This window comes from Notechis scutatus, chromosome Z, assembly GCF_049901735.1.
Source record: "Notechis scutatus isolate UNSWTSFEM ecotype Mainland chromosome Z, rNotScu1.2, whole genome shotgun sequence".
Classification (NCBI taxonomy): Eukaryota; Metazoa; Chordata; class Lepidosauria; order Squamata; family Elapidae; genus Notechis; species Notechis scutatus.
In genome coordinates this window covers 29,467,098-29,494,444 of record NC_142025.1, presented here as the reverse complement: position 1 = coordinate 29,494,444, position 27,347 = coordinate 29,467,098, and the positions used below count along the sequence as shown (strand labels likewise).

The 27,347-nt window shown below is 41.3% G+C and overlaps 1 protein-coding gene across 8 annotated transcripts in view; it reads right to left on the bottom strand.

Moving 5' to 3' along the window:
• Positions 1 to 27,347, bottom strand: part of TBC1D5 (TBC1 domain family member 5) — a 448,530-nt gene that overhangs the window by 394,950 nt on the left and 26,233 nt on the right. For 4 of the 8 annotated variants that reach the window (XM_087945080.1, XM_087945084.1, XM_087945077.1 and 1 more), the window contains exon 2: positions 23,990 to 24,052. The gene's annotated coding sequence lies outside the window, so the exon portion shown is untranslated. Of the gene's footprint in view, positions 1 to 494; positions 532 to 714; positions 773 to 23,989; positions 24,053 to 27,347 lie in introns of all 8 variants that reach the window. The other 4 variants (XM_087945078.1, XM_087945083.1, XM_087945081.1 and 1 more) reach the window with 3 other exon arrangements.

Below are 27,347 nucleotides of genomic sequence, written 5' to 3'. Positions count from 1 at the left end.
TTACTAATATAATCTGTAACTTTAAATACATGCTACTGCAAAAGGAGATAAATCCTTTCATTCCTGGACAGAGTTTAGGGAAACTTAGCATTAATAGAAAGAATGCAAAGTTGCACCAACATGCTTTAAGACATCTAGAGAAATGAATGTTGGGAAAACCAGAAATTCTTCATTTAACATATAGAAAGTTTAGATAAACTTGCCTTTGATAATCAACTGAATAAACTGTGCTACCAGCATCAAGGGATGGTGTTGGGATATCTAGCAGGTGTCGCAGTTTATCACAAAACCGTCTAAAATAATTGGAAGTGACAACCAGCACTACCACAAATGATTTATTAGTCTTTCACTCTGCTTTTCAGCTTCCTCGGGGCCAGAATAAATAATTTACCAACTCTGTATCTTCCAATCATTAATTCTTCCCTGTGCTTCCAAACTACATTTAACTCTGCTGGGTTCAGTTGAATTAAAAAACACAATATAAAAACACTTACCTCCCCTTGCCTCAAGTACAGTACAATTTTGCTGCATCTAATAATTTAAAAAAGTCAAGTAAACAAATTCAACATTAGGCAAGAAGTTATTCTATCTGTGTATTCACAGACTTTAAAAAGGAGAGAAATAAGAATTAAACAAATACAGCAACAGAAAGGGAACATATTTGAAATATCTGCAATATTATTTCAAAAATAAAATATTAACTGCATTTTCTACCAGTATTTGTGCTAGATCAGTTTTCTTGAATATACATGCAAATAGTTCTCCTTCTTACCTTAAATGACAAAGATTGATAAAGCAATGTTATATTGTATAGCTTTATTGATTAGTCAATTCAGTACATTAAGAAATAATGGGTGTCAGGCACACTAAAATAAAACAGAATAAAATACAATAGAATAAAGTAAGTGACATAAAAGTGAATAAAACAATAATGAAATTACTTTTTCCCTGCAACTAAAATCATTTCGATAATTAATTGCTTCCCTGCAAGTTTAAAAAATGGTTACTTGTATTTGAAACAAAAAGTAGAATATTTTTTCAAACTAAAATAGATTTAAGAGAAAAAAAATTATTACACACAAGGTACAATTTACTTTAGAGCATAAGCTACCATATTTCTATAATGTGGCAAAAACAAAACACTAAATCTCTTCCTAAATCCATTTTTATGGAACCTGCTTGTGTCTCATTAAGTGAGTATCTGTGATTAAAATAGAGATAATTTTATGATACACAATGTATTGCATTGTTAAAGCAGCATCTGTTTATGTCAGAGGATAACATATTTTAGGGAAAAAGTACACAGATATAAAAAGCAATCCAGACTTTGATGATGTGTATCTCTCTCTCTCTTTCTCTCTCTCTCTCTGTGTGTGTGTGTTATATGTAAACACATACACACACGCTACTAAATGTTTTAAGGGGTTAAGGTGCAGGTATTTTGCGTCCTTATAAAAACTCAAACTGCTTGAAACATTCAGAACAATTTTATCTACAGACAGCTTTATTTTATATCCTGTGGGACTACAGCAGCTCCTCAAATTTTATGTGCTCAGAAAAAAAAATTCTGTAAAACTATCAGGACTAATCAATAAGACTTTTAGCAAATGACATTGTCTGAAATGAAATATATGATTTATAAGTAAACTGTATTATTGTCATATAAATATTTCAGGGTTTATATTAGTATATGAAAATATTGTAGTGTTCATATAATAATAATCAATTTAGCAACAAAATACTCAAACTTCTTATAGTATAATATTCACACCAGAATTTTAATACTTCTGGGCATGAATAGCTTTTAGAATGGGTGGGATTCAAATGTCTCAACAACCAGTACTGTGGGGGTGGCCTAATTTGTGGGTGTAGCTTGGTGATCATGTGACTGACTGGGTGTAGCTTGTATGTAAATATTGTAAATATTGATGTAAATATTGATTTTTTTATTTAAAAAAGAGCAACTTTTACCCAAAATCAGGCAAAGCAGGCAGGCAGATTGAGTTGTTCACAGAATCACAGATTCACTCACAGATCTACCATTTGGCAATCTACTACCTGAATCTGCACTGAAAAATAAAAGCTTCGGTCCTAAGGAAGGTTCAGCTCTACTTTTAGATTAGCTAGAAAGCAATTCTAGCTAATCTAAATCTCCTGGCACAGCAGAACAGCTGATGGCCAGGGGGAACTTAACACGCAAGTTTGCCAAGAAAGGCATGAGTGGGCGGGGAGGGGTGGGGCGGAGCCAGCCAGTGGCACGATTTGCCGATTCTCCGAACTGGGAAGAATCATAACAACTGTTTCTCTAGAACCGGTCCGACCAGATAGAATCCCACCCGTTTTAGAAGCATTTTAAGACTATCTGTATATTTTTTTGTAAAAATCATAGCACTTGAATACTCTCTTGTATTCATTGAGATTTTCTATCAGAAAGTAATATTTAATCAGTTAATGCATTTTCCTGAAAAAACAAACATTGCACTACAGTTTAGTATAACCAAGTAACCTAATATAAAAAGAGCATTGTCTTACCTGAATGCTTCTTCTCGGCATGACGATGGAGAATCCACAGATGAGTTTGACATATGCCTTTCTGCCCGGAGACTGAGTCCGTAAAATTTTACCATGCTCCTTTGTCAACTGTCACTTTCCCAGTTTACGATGAAGGCACAGTCATCTGAAGGATTCTTTGCTGGCATTGGCTCTTCCTGTCCTAGACAAAGGACCTGACGATCTCCGGGGGGGAGTGTATTCTCCATCATCATGCCGAGAAGAAGTGTTCAGGTAAGATAACGCTCTTTCTCCAGCACATCGATTGGAGAATCCATACATGGGACATACCAAAACCTGGCTGTCCCTATGGACCTGAGTCTCCCTATTGATATGCACTCGCTGGAGCACCCACCTGCCAAAGGCAGCCTCAGCCGAGGCAAAGGTGTCCAGCTTGTAGTGGCGTACAAAGGGAGATGGTGAGGACCATGTCACTTCCCTGCAGATCTCTTCAATCGAGGCCTGCATTGCCCATGCAGCTGTAATTGTAGCGCTTCTAGTAGAATGGGTGGTTAATCTTCTGGGAACAGGAATAGACTGTATCTCATAGGCCTTGGCTATACATGCCCTTATCCAACGGCCTATGGTCAATGAACTGTCCTTTAAATCTAGAGAAGACAGTTGGAACGAGACAAACAATAATTCAGATCTACAGTGAGGTGAAGCTCATTTGATACATCTACACAGTACCCTCCTCACGTCCAGAGTGTGCCATTTTTGTTCTAGCATATGAGAAGGTCCTGGACAGAAGTTTGGCAGCACTATCTCCTGGGCTCAGTGAAACCAGGAGTTGATCTTGGGGACAAAGGAAGGATCCAGATGTAGAACTACCCTGTCTGCGTGGAAGGTGCAAAGTTCCTCTATTACAGAGAGAGCGGCCAGTTCTGAAATTTGCCTGGCCAAGGTGATGACCACTAAAAAAGCAATATTGAATGACAGATATCGCAGACTTGTAGACCTAAGTGGCTTGAAAGGTGCTAAGGTGAGAGCGTGTAGAATTTTAGACAAGTCCCAAGTTGGGTACCTGTATATAACAGGCTGTTTCATGTTAACCGCCCCCCTTAGGAAAGAACACACTACCGGATGGTACACTATGGATTCCAAGTCCACATAAGTCAGCACCAAGGACAAGACAGCCACTTGTCTCTGGATAAAGTTTTTGGCTAACCCTTTTTCTAGACCTTCTTGTAAAAAGTCCAGGATCTGTGAAATGGAGACAGACGTGGGATCCAGACCCAACCTAGTACACCAACTGCAGAATGCCTTGCAACTAAGAGTTATAAATTCTATTGGTGAAAGGCCTCCTGGAAGCTTGGATTGTTTGTATCACCTTCCCTGAAAAGTTGTCCCTCATCAGGATCCTCCTCTCAAGTACGAGGTGGTCAGTTGGAGCCACTGAGGCTCTGGGTGGACCAAGATCCCCTGGCTGAGTGAGACCCTATCCTGATGGATTCTCCAAAACCAGGACACAGATGGTCTGCATACCATGGCCGTATATGAGTAATATCTCTGCCTATTCTGCTAGAAGTTTCCTATAACTCTTGGTATGATGGGAAGAGGAGGGAATGCATATAATAGCCACTTGGGCCAGGGCAGCAGAGGGTGTTGACTCCCTCTGCTGCTGGAGTCGGAAACCTCGTGAAGTATCTGGGCAGTTGAGAGTTCGTCGGGATGGCGAACAAGTCCAGGACCAGGTGGCTGAATTTCTTGCACATTTCCTGGAAGATGTCTGGGTGCAACTGCCACTCAAGAGTGGTCCACCGTGGTCTGGCTGAAAAAGTCCACCTGTGCATTTGTTGCCCCTGAGATGTGCTCGGCCTTGATGGAACTCAGATGAGCCTCTGCCCAGAGAAATAGTTGGTCCATCTCGCGCATGAGGGACCTTGAGTGGATGCCCTCTTGGCAGTTAATGTGCACTTTTGTGGCCATGTTGTCTGTCATGATCAGTATGTGTTGTCCTTCTACAGTGGTCTGGAAGTGTTGGAGGGTGAGGTGGATTCCTCGGAGCTCCAGCCAGTTTATGTTGTTCTTTAGGTCTGCTTGAGACCATTGTCCTTGAGCCAACTGGTGCTGGAGATGGGCTCCCCATCCAAACAGGCTGGCATCTGAGGTCAAAGTCAGGTGGCTGGGCTCCTTGAACAGTGTTCCCTTGGCTAATGCTGGGAACACCCACCACCTGAGGGACCTGAGTGTCTCTAATGGTATCCTGACTTTGGAGGTGGAATTGCTGCCCCCGCCCTCTGGAATGGTAGCAGAAACCATTGCAGGGTTTTTAAGTGTGATCGGGCCCAAGGTACTATGACTATGCAAGAGACCATCTTTCCCAGGAGCTGTGTGAGTAAGGCCAACGGAATGAATTGTTCTGTCCTGATTTGGTTGTCTAAGGACTTGATGCTGTCCTGTCGCTCCTGGGAAAGATAGATCTCACACAACCTGGTGTCTATAACTGCTCCTAGATAGAGCAAACGAGTCGTTAGTACAAGATGACTCTTGAAAATTGATGGAAAATACATGTTCCTGAAGATCACAGGTTGTCGTTTCCAGATCCTTCTGAGCTAGCTGGGTCGAGGAAGACTGGATGAGGATGTCATTCAGGTAGCACTGGAGATGTACTGGGATTGTCCTTAGGTGCACGGCCAGTGCTGGTAGAACTTTTGTGAAGGACCTGGGAGCAGAGACTAGGCCAAATGGCAGAGCTCTGTACTGGAAATGATGGCCCAAGTAACAGAATCTGAGGTACCATCGGTGCAGGGGGAGGATGGAGATGTGGAGGTAGGCTGTCAAGTCGATGGAAGTCAGGAGGTCATCCAACCTGATGCCATCCAAGATTGACTGTAGAGAATGCATTTTGAACCTCTTGTATTTCAAATGGACGTTCAATTTTTTGAGGTCCAGAATTGCTCCCCATCCCCACTGAGGACTTTGGAACTAGGAAGAGTATTCAGTAAATGATCTTCCGGAACTGGCTCGATGGCCTGGATGTCCAGTAGGTATTGAATTGCCATGTCCATAGATCCCTCTTGGTGGAGTTCATAGAGATGGGGAAACAGATGAAGTGCCTCGGACGAATGGAGAGACATTCCAGAGTTAAGCCAAATCTTAAGGTATTCAGAACCCACAAGTCTGTTGTAATTTTCTCCCACTAGGGGGTAAATAAGAGTTAGACACCCGCCAATGGGAGGAGGGCTCTGGCAGTCACTTGAAGTGGAGAAAAGGACAACCCCTTGATACACGAAAGGGCCGCTTGGCCTGAGGTTGTTGCCTGTCCCTAAAGGCCGATCTGTCTAGTTCTCGGTCAGATCTTGGATGGTAAGGGCGTTGGAATTTAGGGTGGTCAGTACCAGTGTCTGGTGGATGAAAGGAAAACCGATGGCCATAGGGTGAAGCCTTCTATCTGCCAATCTGGTGATAGAGGACAGAACTTTGCATTTGTCCTTGTTCTCAGTGAGGAATGGGTTCAAGGCCTCTCCAAAGAGAGAGGAACCTCAGTAAGGAGCTGAAGCCAATCTCCATTTTGTCTTGGCATCCGCTTGCCATTGGCGAGGCCATAGCAGACGGCAGGAAGTGATATTGGAGGCGAGACCCTGGAGGAGAACTGGGCACCATGTAGGGAGGAGTCAGTCGAAAACTCGGCCGCTGCCACCAGCTTGTTGATGTCCTGTGTATTTGGGTCTCCTCTGTGGGAACTCTAGCCTGCAACTATTTTAGCCAAAGTAAGGAAGTCCTGACAAAGAATAAAATGGCAGTGGCCACCTTTACTGCCCAGGCATTGGCTAGATGTGTTCGGCGAAAATTTAGTTCCGCCCTTCTGTCCTCTGCTTTTAGGGCCTCTGCAATGTCCCCAGAGATTGCTGAAGGGGAAACCAGAAAAGCTAACAGGTCATCTACAGAAGGTAACTCTAAAGCATTTGATAAGACGGGAGCCATGTTGAAAAATCTCCTGTCATTTCCACCCAGTTTGGGGAAGGTGCCAGGTTGGTTCCGCTGCCTCTGAACCACATCCAAAAAACTTTGGGGCACGGGATGTTCTCCTGCATTACAACAAGTTTGGAAAACACAGTATTATCCAGCACCTGAGGATCCAATGGTTCCACAAGTGCAGAGGGTGTAGTTCCAATTTGGGCCGTGGCCCTGGCCTTATGCGGGAGGGACTTAAATAGTGCTGGACGGAAGAATCCAGTGAACGGGGGGTCAGGGGAAAGGTCAAGGTCATCGTCCGAAAACCCTTGCTCCCTCTGGTCCTCATCCTCTATTACTGGTGCCCTGCTTCTAATAGAATGGGTGGGAGATGTAGACCCATGTGACTGTCCCATCTCCAAGGGGAATTGATACTGATGGGACAGTTGTGGAGGAGGTTCAGAAATTACAGAGGCAGAGCATACCCCAAGCTGAAGAGTGGTGGCCACACCCCCTGAGAAATTGCCTGTGAGATGAGAAATTAAAGTTCCTCAGACAGGCCGGATCCCTGCCTATCTACTGGGCGCAGCTCCGCCGCAGTAGAGGTAAATGTTGCCTCAGGTTAGGTTGCCTCCCTAACCTGAGGTTCAGCCACATCTGTTGCTATGCAGGCAAAGAGAGACAGTTCTGCCTCATCCTGATTATCTGTTGGAAAAAAAAGACAACTGTTCTCTACCACCCTCTGGTGACCAGTTCATAGGAACTGCAACATTAGTCTGCAGGATTTGCTGAGGGCGGGAAATGGCTGTTTCTGTCAAGGGAAGAGAGGTTATACTTTCCTGCTCTGCTATCTTCTCAGCTCTGGATAACGGCTTCTCCAGAGCCTTCTGTCTCCTGCTGGCATCTTTCTCTTCAGCCCTTGATGGTTTCCTAGAATAGATGGCCTTAGCCTTGATTTTATCAGTTGCATCTTGGCTGGCTGACCTAGCTCTTCTGGAGCTGGTCTTTTTGCTAAGAGCTGATGTGGAGGTTCCTTGCCCTTCCATGTTGTCTGCTGACAGGATCTGTTCAGCCATTTTGACAGCTTTCTTAGCCCAAGTAAGAAACTGCCTTGCCTGCAGCAGAACACTGCTGCCCTGTTCTTCTATGGATGGCAGTTGCTCTTATTAAAATGAGGCTAAGTTGGGCTGGGCCTCTGTGACGGCAAAACCATGAAGATGGGGTAGCCAGCATGCACCTCCTGTAGCCACACGTCTCTTGGGCTGCCTGAATTAGAACAAGCTGTCCGGATGGAGATTTTGACAGCTGAAGATCACTGGGGATCTAAACAGCTTCCCAACTAGCCCCTGGTAATCAGTCAGTGAATTACAATGAAGCCACTAAAGCCGCGAGGTTGGGGCACTTAACAAGCCCAAAAAACAGCTGTTAAGCAGCTGCGGAGCTTCAGACAAGCAGCGCTTTGGGCTAGCGGCACCTCAGGCAAGCATCGGGCTTCCCTCATGTGGGAGATTACTCCTCTTCTGATGCAAGGCTGGAATCGAAGTTTGGCTAGAGGGAACAGCTGCATCGATAGACGGATGGAGAAAAGCTTCCACAGCACTTTGACAGCGCTGAGAATTCAAACCTGCCAGCATAAGATATCAGAATGAAGAATCCAGTGTTTCTACCAAAAGATTTGAGAGCCAATCTTTTGCCATGTCCCTATGGAGCAAGACTGAGTTGTGAACTGGGAAAGTAACAGTTGACAGAGGGGCATAGTAAAAGTTTAAGGACTCAGTCTCTGGGCAGAAATGTATGTGTCAACCCCATGTGTGGATTCTCCAATCGACGTGCTGGGATCTCCAGACAAAAATTTATGTATTCAAGATTTTGAAAACAGACCTCTTCCTTTCATGCCAAAATTCTAGTTTTGCTTTTTCCATTTAAATATTTATTCAAAACTTAAATCAAACATCATCTTAAAAAAAGATATGCGGTACTTTTACAGATTTAGAGGAGGCATCCCTTCCAGTATGAGAGGATGTCTTTTAACTCATCTGTTCTCTTTATTAATAGTGGTCTTAAAAATAACCTTTAAAGCAAAAATCAATCCGTCAATGTCTGATTAATTAAATGAATAGACGAAATTCTTAAAATTAAAAATATAACTGACATGAATGCAACGATCTACTTTTCATCTATTAACATATACTTTATACACTTAGGAAAATCGCTGTATTTATTCAACTGATTGCAACTATTTTCTGCTACAATTATATTTCTTTATTAAAAAAAACATATGAATGCTTCTCAAGTCCAGCACCTTGTCCATATTGCGAGAGAAGATAACAGGACAAAGTAAGGAATTGCTAGTATTGGGAAAATATAGTGTGGCTTTGTGACACAGGACCACTAAGGCAGCCATGAAAATCATCCTAAGTCGCCTTGAAATGACCTGATTAAAGGGGCTTTGGTGAAGTTGCGACAGGCTCAGCAAACTGACAATATATTATCATATATAGCTACACAAATCCAAACAAGGTACAAATGGACTGATCCAATGTGAAATGTTTGAAGCAGTATCAAAGGGCCAAGTGATAGGACACAGCACAGAACAAAATAGGAACTTTGAATATGATCTTATTTCCTAACGGGAAATAAAACAGAAGAAATATGAGAAATAATAGAAAAGAGAGATAAAGTTAATGGGGAAATTATCTGAACTAACTAGCTGAGGTAAGTTGCAACTGATATGACAGTAAGAAAGTTCATAAAGAATACTTGTTTATCTATCCAGGAGACACAGCAAAGAATGGAATGGGCTTCTTAGTACATCCAGAACAGAAATAATGGAAATCTGAAAAGTTTTCCCTACACATAGTAACAGAAGGATCAAGCATAAAACAAACATTACAGTTCAAATATTTAGGAACAATGTTTACTGAAGATGGAAAATTTGCCGACAAGATTAATATATGATGCAGTAAGGCAAACCAAGTATTGGGAGAGCTAGCTGCACTCCTACAACTTAAGGCAGAATAGATTAGTACAAAGAAACATTGCATACAAAACATATTCATCCCCATCTTATATTATCAGCACCAAAATGGACACTAATGCATAAATGAAAGTTAGTTACAATGGAAATTAAATGTTTGAGGAAAGCTGTTGGAGTGACTAAAAGGAATGAAACAGAATGCAATTACAAGGAAAGGATTGGAATAGAACCAGTATTAAACTACATACAAAGGCAGCAAATAAGGTAGTTTGCCCATCTTTAAAAAATATCTGGGGATTCCATACCATGCAAGACATACATAAAATAATAGGAGGTCAAAGAGCAAGAGGCAGGCCCAGGAAAAGTTGGAAAGACAACATAAAAGATATGCTACAGCAGTATCAAATAACATGAGACCATGAGAAGTGCAAGAACCAAAACTTTTTCTCCCTCAACATCCAAAGTGGAAAAGAAGAAGAAGAAAGAAACCACCCTGCCAAAGCTAAGTCGCTCTAGGAAAACAAGGAAAAATTTCAATTCAACAAGAAGTGCTATATTATCTCAAATATTTCTTCTTCAGAGAGCAAACTAAAATGAAGTAAGATTCTGAAAAGTTACCTACATTAGATAAATTTAAGCCACTGATTTATGTCTTTGATGCAAAACTGCACTAAATCTACACTAGAGGATATTCTGAACTGTGAAATTGGAACAGGCCAGATTATTTTTTCCATTCTTCCATCCTTTTCTACCAGTGCAATCAATGGCAGAAAATGTAAAGATTTTAGTCCAAGAGATGCGATAAACATCAAATTACTTCTCTCTGGATTAGATTATATTTTAATATTTGCACTGTATTCTTCCTGTTCTTTCAAGGTTTACAATAATCATTCTCTTTTTTAAAAAAAGCTTATCCCTTATATAATCTTTGTTCTGCTTGTTCGCGCTAAAAATGATTTCCGCATTGCTAAGTATCTTAGTTCTACTGCCATCTGAACATTATTTGACCACTTTCCTTAACCAAGAATTTTAAACATATGTTGGTACTTGCAGTTGGATCCTTCTTGTTTCTTCATACTAAACACCTTGACTGAATTAGTGCTATTGTTTTTCTTCAATTATTTGTCAGCTTTGGAATCGTTATTAAAAGCTGCCACACAGCTGCGGAAGATTGGAGGGGGCTGATGTTGTTTGGGTAGCTCTCAGTAGACAAAATAGATTATGGCGCAAGAATTGGGTCTGAAGGGGGATTGGTTCACGTGATATATGATGTGGGGAAAAGGGGATGGTTTGTAGGTTGGGTCCTTGTGGGAAGTCGGGGGGGGGACGACTTTAGTTTCGGAATTTCACAGAGGTACCAAGTTTCTATTCTAATAAAAGTACTTTGAGATTATGGTTGTCTTGGAGTTACTGGCTGGAATGGATAATCTCTGGAACTCTGACACTATTTTTATTTTTTTACTGAAAATTTGTAACCCTGGTGTTATTTTCATTTTTTAATTGTATATTGTATATTCATCTACTTACATAATATTTTCAATTTATATCCATGGATCCTCTTTTAAATTATTCTCCATTATATTTAATCCACCAAATTCATCATTTCCTTGTCATGCTTCTTATTTCTGAATTCCATACTGATCCCTCCATTTTTTAAATCTTGAATTCTGGTTCTTTTTCATTATTTTTTCTTAAGTTATATTATGCTTCTTTCAAGCTTTTGAGGAAGATTTTCATATGGTCAAACATGCTATGTAAAGTATTTTTGCTAGCTTCTTTTATTTATAGCTTTTGGTCTATATTTCAAAGGGTTCCAGATTGAAAGATACAAATCTAAAGCAATAAATAGTTTACAAAAAAGTGGTGTTGGTAGACTTACCAGTGAACACCCTTTCTAAATACGCTGCAAGAGAGTCTAGCATTGGGATATGACTCAACCCTCTGATGTCATAGACCTGAATCTGCCACTATAAAAAGCCAGCCTCTGCTGAGAACTCCAGCTTTTCTGGCAAAGAACTTGACAGACATAGATTGTTTCTGGAATACAAAACCAACACAGTGAGAATACCCCCCCAAAAAAACAAGGCCAAATGGCCCCAGGGTGGGGTTGGACTCTCTTGCAATGTGTTTAGAAAGGGCATTCACTGATAAGTCTACCAACGCCACTTCTCCAGAATGCTGCTTCGAGAGTCCAGCACTGGGACATACCAAAGCCGGCATGCCCCAGAAAGGGCCTCCGTCTGGTCCAATCAATCTGACCCTGGAAGTACCCTCTGGAGTACCCTTCGTCCAAATGTTGCTTCTGCAGAGGCAAAGGAATCCAGCTGATAGTACCGGATAAATGGAGAAGTCGAAGTCCAGGTAGCCACCTTACAAATCTCGATAGGTGCCTGGATAGCCCAGGCTGCTGAAGTCGCTGCACTCTGAGTAGAGTGTGCTGTCAGTTTCTTGAGAACTGGCAGGTCCAAAGTCTCATAGGCGGTAGAAATGCACACCCTTATCCACCTGCTTAACATGGGAGATGAAGCCTTAGACACGTTGAAAAGACACAAACATTGCTTCGGTTTTGCAAAAGGGAGCAGTGCGTTTTAAATAAATCCGGGGCAGCCTTTTCACATACAATGTGTGCCACTTATGTTCCAACATATGTTGGGGCTTGGGGCAAAAGTCAGGTAGTGCAATGTCTTGTGTCCTATAGAACCAAGAATTAATTTTTTGGCACAAAGGAAGGGTCCAAATGTAACACTACCTGGTTCTCATGGAAAATACAGAGATCGGGCCCCACAGAAAGGGCTGCCAGTTCAGAAACCCTTCTGGCTGACATAATCGCCACCAGGAAGGCTACCTTCAGGGGTCAAGGGATGAAGGCCCACCGTACGTAAGGGTTCAAATGGAGGACCCGTGAGGTCCTGAAGCACCTTAGGGAGATCCCAAATGGGTTACCTATAGACAACGAGGGTGAAGATTAGAGGCTCCTTTCAATAATCTACAGATGGGTGATGGGAGGGGGCGAATACTTATCCCATGACAAGACCGACACTAAGGCTGCCACCTGTCAGCAAAGAGTGTTTGGCGCTAGCCCCTTGTTCAACCCGTCCTGGAGAAAATGTAACACCTCTGGGACAGATGCTGAAGTGGGGTCCTGGGACCTGTGAGAGTACCACCTACAGAACTTCCCTCCATGTGGCATCGTAAAATCGGTTGGTTGACGGTTTACGAAAAGTCTTGATGGTCTCAATGATCCTGTCAGAGAGGTTGGAATCTCTCAACCGCCATGCAGCTAGTTGGAACCACTGGTGTTCCGGATGTAGAAGGGCCCCTTGGGTGAGTGAGATCCTGTTGGCTGGGATTCTCCACAGTCTCTGAGTCGACAAGTTCAGTAGTCAGCGAACCAGGGCCTCCTGGGCCAATGTGGCACCAGAAGTACCCACTCCGCTTTCTCTTCCAACATTGTCCAAATGACAGCCAGAATGATTGGAAGAGGGGGAAAGGTATAGAGGAGACCTGGAGGTCACTTGTTCCGAAGTGCATTGGTCCCCTCCGCTCTCTGGGTCAGAAACCTGGAGAAGAACCTGCCTACCTGTGCGTTCTGGGGAGTGGTGAATAGATCCACCACTACTGGAAGTCTGAATATGAGGGACAACTCTTGGAACAGGGCAGGATGGAGGCTCCACTCCAAGTGGTCAACTTGAGTCTGATTCAACCAGTCTGCCTGGGAATTGTCAACCGCTGAGATGTGGTCTGCCCTGAAGGACAGAAGGTTCCTCTCTGCCCACTTCCCCAGATGTTCCGCTTCCCGCATCAGGGCCCTGGATCTGGTCCCTCCCACCTGTTGACATGGGCTTTGGTGGCCATATTGTCTGTCATAACCAGCAAGTGGGATCCTGATACTCTATCTAGAAAGCGTCTCAGGGCCAAGAAGATAGCCCTGAGCTCTAGGACATTGATGGGGAGAGACCTGTCTGTAAGACACCAGTGACCCTGAGCTATCTGGCCCTGCAAATGAGCCCCCCAGCCATAAAGGCTGGCATTCGTAGTGACTACAATTCTGTCTGGCTCCTTGAAAAGGTTTCCCTTCGCAATGGCTTGGGATTGCCATCATCGAAAGGAGCGAAGAACCTGCGGAGGAAGCAGGACCCTGCTGGCTGAATGGCTGTCCCCGCCCGTTGAAAGGGGAAGAGGAACAATTGCATGCCCACGGCAGGAGATGCAGGAGATCATCTTCCCAAGCAACTGGGACAGGAGAGACAGAGGAACAGTATGAAGCAATCGAACTCGGTTGATCAATTCGTTGAGGTTCACCTGTCACTCCGGGGAAAGGAAGACCTTGCAGTGAGTCATGTCGTTGATCACCCCAAGGATCAGAATGTCATCCAGGTAGCATTGGACCCTCACAGGCAAGGCTCAGAGGTATGCTGCCAATGCTGCCAAGACTTTGATAAAGACCGTTGGGGCCGATGAAAGGCCAAATGGAAGGGCTTGGTATTGATAGTGCTTACTGTCATAACAGAAGCGGAGGAACAGGAGATGAGAGGGCCAGATTGGAATACGGAGGTAAGCTTCCGTTGAGGGCTGTGGATGAGAAGAGATCGCCCTCCCAGATGCTCTGAAGAATAGAGTGTAATGTCTGCATCTTGAAGCACCTGTAGGGAATAAATTTGTTCAGGAGCTTGAGATCAAGGATTGCTTGCCACCCTCCCAAAGAGTCAGGAGTAGAAACCCAACCTCTGCTGGTCTACGGGAACCATCTCTATGGCTCTGTCTACCAGATGTTGGATGGCTGATTCCATAAGAACCCGTTTGGATCTGTCCCAAGAAATTGGACAGCAAACAAAAAACGTCGGAGGGGGGAGTAATTCAAGGTGAAGGCCAGATGATACAGTCCTGAGAACCCAGGCGTCCATTGTTGACTTCTCCCATCTCGAAGCAAAAAGGTCAGATGACCTCCGATGGGAGGGGAGGCAGTTACTTAGAACATTGGAACGCCCTCCTCCCCCTCGAAAGGGCCCCTTACCAGAAAGCTCTTGTTGCCTAGTTGTGCGGTCCAGGTGTCGTTCCTGATGAGGCAGGAACATTCTCTGGGCCTGAGGGAACCAAGAGTTGGCTTCAGGATAGAAGGCGGGATGTCTGCAGCATGGTGTCTGCTGGAATTCCAACCTTTTGTTGGCTGACGACAATACTTTCCTTTTATCCCTGATCCCTTGGTACGGTTCCAAGGCCATTCCAAAAAGGCTCTCCCTGGAGCATGGGGCAGCTGCCAGCTTCCACTTGTCCTGGTCTGCCAGTTGCACATCCAGAGAAGGCGCCTCGCAGACACAGAGGAAGCCATTGCCTTAGAAGCGAAACTGACGGAGCTTAGGATAGCATCGGCTGTGAATTCAGCCGCAGCAATTATTTTATTTAGGTCTTGGTGGGACCTGGCGTTGGTGCTTGGTAGCTGGTCTTGGAGTTAGTGTAACCAACGTATTGCTGACCTCGTAAAGAACGAGGCTGCGATGGAGGCCTTCACTGCCCAAGCTGCGGCCTGATGCGTGTGCTTCAGAATTTGCTCCGATTTTTTGTCCTCAGGCCTCAAGACATCCTCCAATTCCATGGGAGTTCCGGAGGAAGCAAAGGTGACTACTACCGGGGCATCTACTGATGGTACTGCTAGGGTGTTGGCCAAGGAGGATCCCCACATTAAAGAATCTCTTGTCTTGGGATGAGGGGTGAGGACCTGCCAGGGGAGTAGTACATTGATGCCTCACCAAATCCAAGAATAATAATGGCGAGGGGAGCACCTCATTTTGGACCACAGGTTTGGAAAATAACGAGTTCCCTTGTGCTGTGAGGTCCACCTGCGGCTCCGGTACCACCTCCTCTGGACTTAGTTGCGCAGTAACTAAAGCTTTGTGAAGTAGGAGCCTGAATAAAGAGGGTTTGTAGACAGCCGCTGATGTGGGCTGCTCCAGCCTACTCTCTTCTTCTGAGAGATAGGGATCCCTGAGTTCCCCCTCCTCTTTCTCTGACATAGATGATCTGCTATGCTCTGAGGGATATAAGGAACCTCTATCTTCCTGTCCTTCCCAGCTAGAGAGATTGGGGTACATGAAATCCAGGGGTTTGGAGATCTCCCTCTGTGGAGGGGCGGTTCCCTGATAGAAGGCAGAGAGGATGCTAAGGACCCCACCTGCTGGGCTGAGGAGTTGCTGGAACCCCTCAGCGATGCCCTACCTGACTGCCACAGAGACCATAGATTAGATATCTTGGGGCCTAGTGTCTGGGGGGGGGGAACCATGGGGCGAAGCCCAGCCGCAGTGGGGGTAAAAGAGGCCTCCACCCTGAGGATTGTAAATTCCAGTATCCCAATTAGCAGGCCTGAAGCAAGGCTCAGACCTGCTGAGGTCTTGGGGAAAGGAGGCCTCATCAGACCTCTCAGGGGATCATGCCTGAAGGTGACTTACTAAACTACCTTCTGATCCTCTTGCTCCAGGGGCCTGATCAGTATAGGCCTGAGACTCTCCTGACTAAGAAAGGCCCTGTTCCTTTAAAAGTTGGACAATTTTGGCAAACTTTTTTTCTAGTGCAGCGTGCCTCCTCCTTCCAGCTCTAACTTCTGATTTTGACATTTTCTTGGGAATAAGGGCTTTGGCCCTGATCTTCGCTGCTGCCAACCTATTGGCTGAAAGGACTCTTTGACGCCTTCTCTTGAAAGGCCTTCTTGATACTTCAGGGCCTTGGGAGGCTTGCCTATTCGATGGTCCTGGCTGGGCCCAGTCGTTCTCCATTTCTCTAGAAATAAAGGTGCTTGTTGCTTTTTAGCTGTTTATGAAGATATCAGAAGATCGCAGTAATAAATCTACAACTCCAGAGACAATAGCTCTTAATGTCACAGAGCTGAGTCAAAAAGCTGGGGCTGTCAGCAGAGGCTGGCTTTTTATAGTGGCAGACTCAGCTCTATGACATCAGAGGGTAGAGTTATATCCCAATGTGGGACTCTCGAAGCAGCATGGTGGAGAATGCAATGTTCATAATGATTAAAATTTGATGAAAGGACCAAGTATTAAACAAATTGAAACCATTATGTTTGATGTAACAATTTCAACCAGAAAAATGAGTTCCTTTGTTCTCTAATGTAAATGCTAAAAAGAGATAAAGTTGAGCATTTTGGTTTTTGAAGAGGTGGCTTAGATCTTGCATGCATACACAAATTATCATGAAACAGAATTGCCATTTTCAGAAAATAAACATATTTATTAAAAAAAAACAAAGATTAAAAGACACAGACTATGAATATGAATTAAGGATAGTAAAGAAAAAAGAAAGAAAAATGCAGATGTTTCCTCTTCTTACATAGTTAGTAAACAGTACTATTTAGGTTCTTGAAATGTCAGATACAGCAATGTGCAAAATTATAGTTTACATTGAAACTACAGGAAGGAAAATACACATGTAATTATTATAAAAGAAGAACTAGTTATGTCCAATAAGTGATTTTGGTGCTTTCCTCTGAAAAGCTGCTACATGATACTGAATTCATTGAATTTTTCTGCAGTGTTAACATTTTAACATATTAACATTTTTCCCATTGTTCCATTAAGAAACATTCAATGTGGTCTAACAATAATAAAAGCAAATTAAAACAATAGCATCCACCTCCCAAAAAATCTGCTTAAGCCTTTAAATGCCTCCCTGAATAAAAGTGTTCATGAGAGGGGTGCATGTCTGTGATCTGCTCTGTCCCAGATCAGAGAAGTGGGGGAACAGTCACCACTGAGATGCATTCTGTACATGTTCAGTCATGGAATTGTAAGAAACATTTTATTAAAGAAATTATCTAAAAGATTAAACATTTTCAATTTTTATTACAAAACTGTAAGATATTGAAGTGAAGAAATCATAAACATAATCAACTCAAAACTGGAATTAAAAAGAAATATTTGAATATTTTAGTAACCACTAATATGTCTTTTCTATATTCCAACTGCTCAAAGTGGCATTAAACCAATATCTTCTTTCCTAAAAATTATGAATTATGGTCAACCAGAAACTCTCATAAATCAACTGGTAAATATGTGAGTGTGAAAAACATTCTGGTTTAAGTTGACCTCCGGCCGTGCTTCACTTGTCATAATTATAAAGTAGAAATACTCGAGGCTTCTACATAAATGTTCCAGTATTACCCTCATTAGTATTATAATATGTAGTTCAGGAAGCACTTACGGCTCGTATAAGTGAATAACAGAAGACACTGCAGCGTTAAACTTCAATGCCTTACAGACCATTTCAACAATCAATTTTATATTCTGAGGAAAAATTACAGAGTTCCAAAGAATTTCAGCTTCAGATTAAAAGGTGAACTCAAATTAATTAAGCAAAAGGCAAAGATTACTTGCATTGTAATGTGAAGATATATCAGTTTGATTTAGAGAGTGGGAAATTATTATTAAACATTGCAGTCTGATCTTTGTAAATATGAGTTGTAAATGTTTATTTAAAAAGCTCTGAAAGGTATCACATGAACATGGAATACCTGACTCCAGCAATTATAAATCTATATATACATATATAAATATATTTTATAAAAATGTATATCAAATGCAACTATCTAAAGCTATTATTGTCTAAAGGCATTCATTTAATACTAGAGAAAAACTGTAGACATATACTATACACAAGTTTTTATCAATGTATATAAATCAAAGGAAACAGCTTCCTTTAAAGCAAGCATATGAAAATACTAAAGCAGGATACCAATTAAATATTCATACATTCAATATTTCAAAATCAGGAATTTAGATATACACATGCATAATTTAAATTATATAGTGAAACCCATCTGCAGAGGCCTTTTCTACTGTATTTTAGCAACAACCTAACTCGAAATATACAACTAATCCTTTCTCATTATTTAATTTCTACACTTTCAAACCAAGGGAAATAACACCACACTGGATTAACAATTAAATAGTGTTATTAAATCAAAAAGTAAACAGAAAGTAAAAAAAATGGATTATAAAATGTTCATAGTTGTTAATGAAAGCCAAAATAATTCATACCTGTATGACTTAGTCCCTGACTGAGACTATTGATTTAATGACCTTCAGAATTACCATGGTGCTAAAAAGAATGACCCATTATGATTAGTCTTCACATTTGACTTTCATACGTCACTGTGATCATCTGATCAAAATTATTGATGTATTTATGGCATCATCTGGGAATGGCATGGGCAGATTGGTCACATGATTGCCATTTGCCTCCTTCCCAGGGGATTTCTGATAAGCAAAGTTGAAGGGGAAAGTCAGATTCTCTTAACAAAAATGATTTGCTTAACAACTAGTGATTTGCTTATCAACAGCGGCAAATTGGTTATAAAACTGGATGTGACTCACTTAACAACTGCATTCTTGATGTCACAGTTCTGCTACCAATTTTGGTCATAAGTCAAGGACTACCTGTAATACTTATGTTTAAAAATTATTTTATTTACCTTCAAAAAGGATATGTCACTTTTAGCTTTCAAAACTATTGTGTTTAGTTTTAACTGTTGTTTTAATTTGAAGTGCCATTTTTCTTTGTTTAAACAATACCTAATACAGTGATGGTGAACCTATGGCACGTGTGCCAGAAGTGGCACGCAGAGCTATTTCTCCGGGCACACGGAGCCACAGCCTATTGCTCTTCCAGGTTCCGGCACGCCGGCCAGCTGGACTTCACGTGCGCATGTGCACCAAAAACCAGAAGAACAGCTGCCTGGCGTGCATGTGCGCGCCAAGAAGATAATCTTGTTTCCAGCACGTGCATGTGCGTCGGCCACCTGGTCTTCTGGTGCGCATGTAGGCGCAAAGACCAGCAATGGGAATAGTATCAGACATGAATGCCAAAAGACTCGGAGAGGGGCAGAGCTATTGGCCAGGAGGGGCGGGCCAGGGTTTCCCTCCCTCTCCACCCGAGTGGGATTCTTGTGCGTCTCCAGCCCATGGCACATCTGTGCTCCAGAGCACCTGGCCAGATTGGGCACCCCAGAAGCTCTAGCCGGCCCCCACACAGACCCCCCACTTTTGCCAAGGAGGCATGGACACTTCTGTCCCCAGCATTCCTCCTACCCAGCTCAGCTCCTGCGCCTCCCAGAAGAGCAGCAGCGGCAGCTGCAGGGGGAAGGGTAGGAGTGACCGGCTGGCCACCACAGCCACTCCCATGCCGGCGAGCCATACGGGCAGCTCGCCTCCATGCCAGCAGCTCCTCCTGTCTGGAAGCAGCTCCTCCTGCCTGGAAGCAGCTGCACAACAACTGCCGCCACCGGAGGCGAGGGGGCAGGAAGGGTAAGGATAGGAGGGCCGGGGCTTCCCTCCCTTCTTGTACAGACCCAGTCGATTTGGCCGGCAGCTCTGCTCCCCTTGCTCTTCTGGGTTCTGGCGCGCTATACAGCTCAGGCATAGGGCAGCTGTCACTCCTGCCCTTTCCCCTGCAGCTGCCCCTGTTGCTGCTGCTCTTTTGGGGAGGAGGGACTGTGCAGAAGCTGAGCTGGGTGGGAGGAATGCATGCCAGCTGGGAAGTGGTAAGAGGCGTGTCGGCCGGGAAGCTGTCACGCTCCCTTGGAAGAAGTGGCAGGAGAGTAGTTGCGCTGGCTTGTTCTGAGGCTGGGAAGGTGCTCTGACTTTCCAGTGGAGGGAGGCCACAGTGTGTATATCCCGCCACCTGACGGAGACCAGGTGGGGAGGGAGGTGCAAGGACCCCCAAAAGACAAGGCGGAGCCAGCACATGCACACAGGACAACTGGTCTTTGTGCGCACATACACACCAGAAACCAGGTGCCAATGTGCATGCTCGCATCAACAAATAAAAGATCTGGTTTTCAGACCACGCATGCACGTGCACACCCATTTTGGCACTCTACTGAAAAGATTTGCACGCATTCCCGTTTTGGCACTCAGTGCCGAAAAGGTTTGCCAACACTGACCTACTTAGCTAGAAGCATTGTATCATCCTTTTCGTTAGCTTTTCCTCACATTTCTTCTTTTACCTACTCAGTAAGGCACATCTTTCACACATCTTTTGATCTCTGCATTCTGCTTTTAAATTCATTTAAATTCATTCATTCAGCATTCATTTATGCTATTTACCCACTGCTTGTTTTAAAATATATATAAAAGCAAAAACCACCATCAGAAGAAACATCATGTAAGGGATTATTAATTCTATGAAAATAAGTAAAAGACCAGTCTTAATTTCAGAGGCAGCTACCCACAGATCATACCATGCCGGGGAGATTGTCACATATCTATAGCATATTATTTGAAAATATGAAAGAATTTAAGAATATATTGTCTCGCAGGCAACCTGGATCTAAACCACAACATTTCACAACCAAAATCAATTTGAATGAGATTGGTGGTTTTAAATCAATCAATCAACTAAACAAACAAACAAAGTGATAGACAGGGTCTTTGCCACTGTACATTGTACTTTGATTTTAGCCACTGTAACACTGAAAAGAATATAATTACCCCAAAAAACACATCATTCCCACCATTGGCTCTATGCAGACCTGTGTTTAGTTTAAGGGTCAAAACCTTGTAAACAGACAATTATTTAGATGGTTTGACGTCTGCATTCTTCTGTGCAACAATTTATTATAGATTCCATGTGCCATAGAACCCAGTGTGTTATATTCAAGCATTTTATTTACTATCAGAACAAACTATTTGAGTTCCATACTTTGCACACAAATATGAGAAATAAATAAAGCTAAAAGTTATTAACATACCAAGGAAACATGGCCCCAATCTACCTATATATTATTAAAACTCTTGTTGTCATAACTTTTAATTGGGTGAACTGATGTATCATAAGGCAACAACTTTTGAACCAAGCATCTTAAACAGGCTAACTTATCCAATGTGCAGGAAATCCAGGACTTATGATTCCTATGACTAAGGAAAGGACAGTGGTGGTTGCTCAGTGTTGGATTGAAGTCACACAATCCTCATTTTCAGCATGCTGTGACAGTTTTCCAAGCACTCTCACAATTCCTTGCTCCCTTCCTACCTAGCAGCAGCCATTATTTTCCTGTAGGGGTGGAATGGGGAAGGAGGAAAGGGGGGAAGGAAGGAGAAACAGGGACATATGAACCCCCATTCACGTTGCTCTTTACCCAACATCTCTGATTCATGCAGCACCTTTCTTACACTCCCAAGCATCACTCCCAATTTGCTTCCAAGCATCACTTCCCTTCTGTAGCAGCCAGTTACCTGCCTGTGGATTTTTACACTGCCTGCAAGATTCCCATGAGCAAAGTAAATGGGAACACTGACAAGAATTCTAGGGAGCAAGGAAGGTTTTCAATATCCCCCTCCCCCAGCTTATTCTTGTCCCATCTCTTTCTCTTTTCTAACCAGAAGCTGTTCTTTCCTTCCAGTGACAATCAAGAGGGGTAAATGGAAGAAAAAGCTAGAAGTTGTCTAGTATCTGAGAAGCAGTCTTGATCATTAAAGTGCAGGCTGGTTGCAGAACTGGACAAAAATATGCTGAGAAGGGGCTGAAAGCTTCTTTGTTGATGATTGGAAGTTGCTGACAATCAAACAGGACCTTCACCTACAAGAAACCGGCATCAGAGAAGGAATGAGACCACATACATTAATCAGAGAGGGAGGATCAGGAGAACATGGAGAGAAAGGAGAATGGATGTGTAAGGGAGTCAATCACTAGAGGCAAGTCAGCAGGTTTTCAATTTCTCCTCATCGCTGTTTAGCACCAACTAAGATTTCTGCAAAGCCATAAAGCTTCACATGGCTGGCCTATGGAATTTGATGTCATCCACATTGAAGCCACAAGACTATACCCCTGCACTCCAGCTCACTCAATGATGTCTTATTCCTCACTTTGTGCCTGCACATGCCTCTAATGAAAGTGGCATATATCCCAGCAGACAGCAGTTTTCTAGTCTTTGCTTTCTCAAAGTCTTGGTTTGGATGGTTTGAAACTATTGTGATGGCTTGAAGCACACCATGCTCCAAGGAATTATCTGTGCGTTGCTTTATATCCTCATGGGGAGAAAAGGGATGGGGGGCCATCATTAAACAAGGCGAGCTCATGGGTTCTTTATTTAACAACTATTATGACTTGCAACCATATGGACAGGCTCCATTACAATTTCTGGTGAATTTTATCTTTAGCTTTTGCTACCTCTTACATGGGGTTTTAAAATTTATTTCTGACTTGAATTTTAAAAAGCTGTGTTTTTATTTTAGCAATTTTATTTATTTTAAAAATCATTTTATAACTTCAGTTGTTTTTGTAAGCTTTAAGAAAATCAACATAATGACATTTAAATAAATGTAACAAAAAAAAAATTAAATCCTGAATATAATTCAGAAAGTAGAACAGATTAAAGGTAGATGGAAAGCCTAGGACAGACTTATAATTGTGTGAACCTATAATCTACCTCTAGTGTCATGTTATGTTTGGAATAACATTTGAAAAGAATGATCAAAACGTATTTATCATACAATACATTTTCTCCAAAGGATGGTTTATTCAAATTTGATTGTCTTCTGAAATTTCCATTAATTTTCTACTTCACATATTCTGAAAATTATTTCTGAATCTTTAAACCATACAAACATCTTCAATATGAAAAAATTGTCAATAAAAATAAGGACCTAGAGCCAGAGAAGCTTTCTCCATTAGAATTCCGCACGAAAGAATCACATTCCTAATTTATAGAAGATAACATAATTAAATATAGGAAGGAAAATTTGAAAAGATAACAGTCATGAGTTACAGAAATTCATGTAAAAGTCCAGGTATAAAGATTATTTACAGACTATGTATGTGTGTATCTATGCATATATTGATACACAGAAAAAGAGAGGGAGGGAGGGAGGGAGAGAGAGAGGGAGAGAGAGGGGGGAGAGGGAGAGGGAGAGGGAGAGGGAGAGGGAGGAGAGAGAGAGAGAGAGAGAGAGAGAGAGAGAGAGAGAGAATATCTTGCAATGAATATAAAGTTGCCTCAAAGCTACCACTTTAATTTTCAAGAACCAAGTAAAGGGGGGGGGGAATCTAGTCAGTAACAATGCTGCGTTGAAAAGCAATAAAATCAAAATTAAGTTATAAATAATTTAAAGCCTGTCATGAAGATGTATTAATAATTCATCAGATAAATAATTTACTAAATAATCAAATAAATAAATAATGAAATACATAAATAAATCAGCAAATAAATAATTCTGCAAAATAACCTAAACAATAAGTCACTAAAATAAATGACAACTCAACAACACTATAATAATTTTCTAAAATTCTGATAGTTTTAAATAAACAAATGTATATAAAATAGATTAATCTTGGTTAGATAAAAAGATACTTTCTGTGATATTGGTGAATTTCTAATTATGTTACAAGAATACACTTCATATTTTACAAAAATGAAGCAATCCTGGTAACTTAACAAGACTGCAATTATAAAGTATGCTTTTACATTCCATGTAATTCATCTCCACAAACTAATTTTTCATCAAATATATATAGGCAGTTTATTTGCAAAATGCTTAATTTACATTTTCTTTTCAGTGCAGTACTTACAATATTACTATAGTCCTTCTTGGTCGTTGTCTTACAATCTTCTCCAAACCTTCAGAAGTTTTGCTGTAAGGGAGAAACAATTGGAATAACCTTAATTATTACAGATGGTATCTCATTCATTAGTGGATGACAACAATTTATTTGAAAGCATTCAAAAGGCTGTTTTATAATTCTACAAAGCAATTTAAAAGCGAAAGAACCATTCCCATCTACTAAGTACCTAAAGTTTTTCAAAGTCTTTTGTAGAATGATTTCAGGCACACTGATCACTGTTGTGTTTAAACTGACACACAATCTGTGCAAACTGGCACTTTTTCAGAGAGAAGGACAAAATGTGAGAGGACAAAGTGCTTGGCTGACTTCTAAAGCTTATTCTATATGGCTGACATTCATACCCCTTGGAATCAGGCAAGGATTTCCAGATATCTACTTCTAGGAAAGTAGTAGTCCTATTAATCTGCAATAGCAAATTCAAATGTAGAATTATCAGATCAACACATTTATTATCCTATAAGCAAGTCTATCGGAACATAAACAATTTAAATTGAAAAGAAAAGCTACTTATGTTCTTCAATAATAATCTTCAATAGTGGAATATTTCAAATCAAAGTTTCTCAGGAGTTATTTCAGTGTCAAGACACTTGACCAAGAGCTGACAACATTATTTGAGGGCCTGAAAACCAGTAAAGAGCCCCTACCTTTGGGAAGGCTGCACCAATACAATGCATCAAAACTGTGCTGAAATTTCTGCAAAAGTTTCAATTTTGGGAAGAGAGGGGAAAATCACAATTTAAGTCCTTATTTGAGAAATTCAGAAACTTTAAGCTATGTGCAATTAATTTTCTTCTCAAAACTTTCCCATTCATATTCCCATCGTAAAAATATTTTCACAATAATCAAAAAGTGACAACGATCAGGTCCAAAAATTATCATTTCAAGCTGTTCTAGGGGAGGGAGCTATAAGGAAACATTTTCCCCCTCAACGAAGATATCAATAATAAAAATAGAATGTGTTTTGTGGTCTGGTCCCAAAAAATATTGTCCACTGAAATAAATAAACCTGTAACTTATTTTATAAAAAGTCTTAAGACAATTATCCAAAAATAGCACCTATATAGTATTCTAATGGCTTGCTCATTTGAAATACCCTATTTACATTCCATTAATACATGGATCATTTTAAGTAATAGCTTCAAAAAATAAATCATAAATGAATAAAATTTAAATTAGTCACTAAAAGTGCACTATCAAAGAACTGTTATATTCCTTTAGGCAGAGGCAACAATATTTTGGATGTCACTGACTGTACTTTTAAGGTGTTGTAGTCTCTGACAGCTGCGAGAAGCATGCTTGATTATATAGCATTATCAATAGAAGGCAAAAGCGATAGAATAATTCTGGCAGGTAGTGTTTTCTACATATAGCAAACTTGCCACTACATTTCATCTTCATGATTTGTGTAAATCAGGGGTCCCTAAACTTGGCAACTTTAAGACTTGTGGACTTCAACTCCCAGAATTACTCAGCCAGCTTTGCTTTAAAGTTGCCAAGTTTGGAGACCTCTGGTGTACATTATGAGGGCTGCAACAGTAAAACTGGCCATCTATAAGAGCAGAAGTTGCCAATTCATCTTAGGAAGAAAAATTAGCCTAAACTACATATCACATACTGAGAGAAATAACCTAATCAAAGAGCTTGATTAGAATTTACTCAACTATTTCAAAACACATTTTAAAATTATATATTTCAGCAGGTTTTAATATTTCCTATAGAAGGATTTCTGCTGAAAGGTATTCTACTGTATGTAATACTTGCAGTAATAGATACAGGTAATAGATAATGCCCATACTAAAAATGTTCTGCATGCCATGCTACTTCCATAGGAGTTAAATAGAGGGAGGAAAAACCTGATACATTGACTAATAGATGAGAAAGGGACCTTTTATTATCAGAATGAGGACAAAAAAGTATAAATACAAGAGTATTATGAGAAACTGTATGATCAGGAGAAAATCCCTGAAAATAGAATACAACAATATTTGGAAAAATATGAACTTCTTAAAGTATCCAAAACAGTTAAGATCATGTTGAATGAATGAGTAACTATGATGGGATTTACAGAACCAATTAAGAGACAGAATAATAATAAAATGCCAGGGCCTAATGGGCTACCGGCAGAATTTTACAAACAACTACAAGATATAGTAGGCCCAGTTATGTTGGAAGTTTATAATGAAGTTCTGCTAGAAGTAAAAATACCAAATTTATGGATGGAAAAAATATTACTCTTATACCGAAAGATGACTCAGATTTAATGCAGACAAAGAACTATAGGCCAATATCTCTATTGAATGCAGACTATAAAATATATGCTTTGATAATAGCAGAAAGATTTAAAAGGTTTTTGAATTAATTTATACATGTAGATCAGAATGGATTTTTGCCAAAGAGGCAGATTAAAAACAACATGAGAATGATTTTAAACACATTGGAGTATTATGAAACACATCCTGGAAAACAAATGGCATTGACAAATGCACAAAAAACATTTGAAAACGTTGATTAGCAATTTATATTATTACAATTAAAATACATGGACTTTGGGGAGAGATTTATCAATATAATTAAAGCAATATATCACAAACAATCAGCCAAGGTGATGGTAAATGGGGACATGGCGGAGACCTTTGATATTAAAAAGGCAGTAGACAGGGATGTCCACTGTCCCCTTTACTATTTATACTGACTTTGGAAGTGTTAACCAGAAATGTTAGACAAGATGAAGAAATAAAAGGAATGGAAATAAAAAAGAGAATATAAATTACAGGAGTTTGCAGGTGATTTGGTCTTTATACTAGAAGACCCACTAGAAACTGGTTGATTAGAAAAGCTAGAATGATACGGGGAAGTCACAGGATTGAAAATAAATAAAAGACAAAAATTCTAATTAAAAATCTTACAGATATATAGAAAAGAGTGTTGATGGAAGAGTCGACAGTGGCAGATAAAGGGAGAAGGCCTGTAGATCTCCTCAATGGACACCTGGGTAGCCCAGGCTGCCGAGATGGCTGCACTCCAAGTAGAGTGCTATAAGGTTCTTGGGCACCAGCAGAGATAGAATCTTGTATGCAGTGGAAATACAAGCCCTGATCCATTTGCCCATCATGGATGGGGAAGCCTTGTTCCCTAAAGAAGCTGGTTGGAAGGACACAAACATCGCTTCTGTTTTGCAAGATTGCAGTTCGTTTTACATAGATACAGGAGGCTCTCCGCACATTCAACGTATGCCATTTGTATTCCAACTCATGTTGAGGCCTAGGGCAGAAATCTGGTAGGACTATTTCTTGTGCCCTGTGTA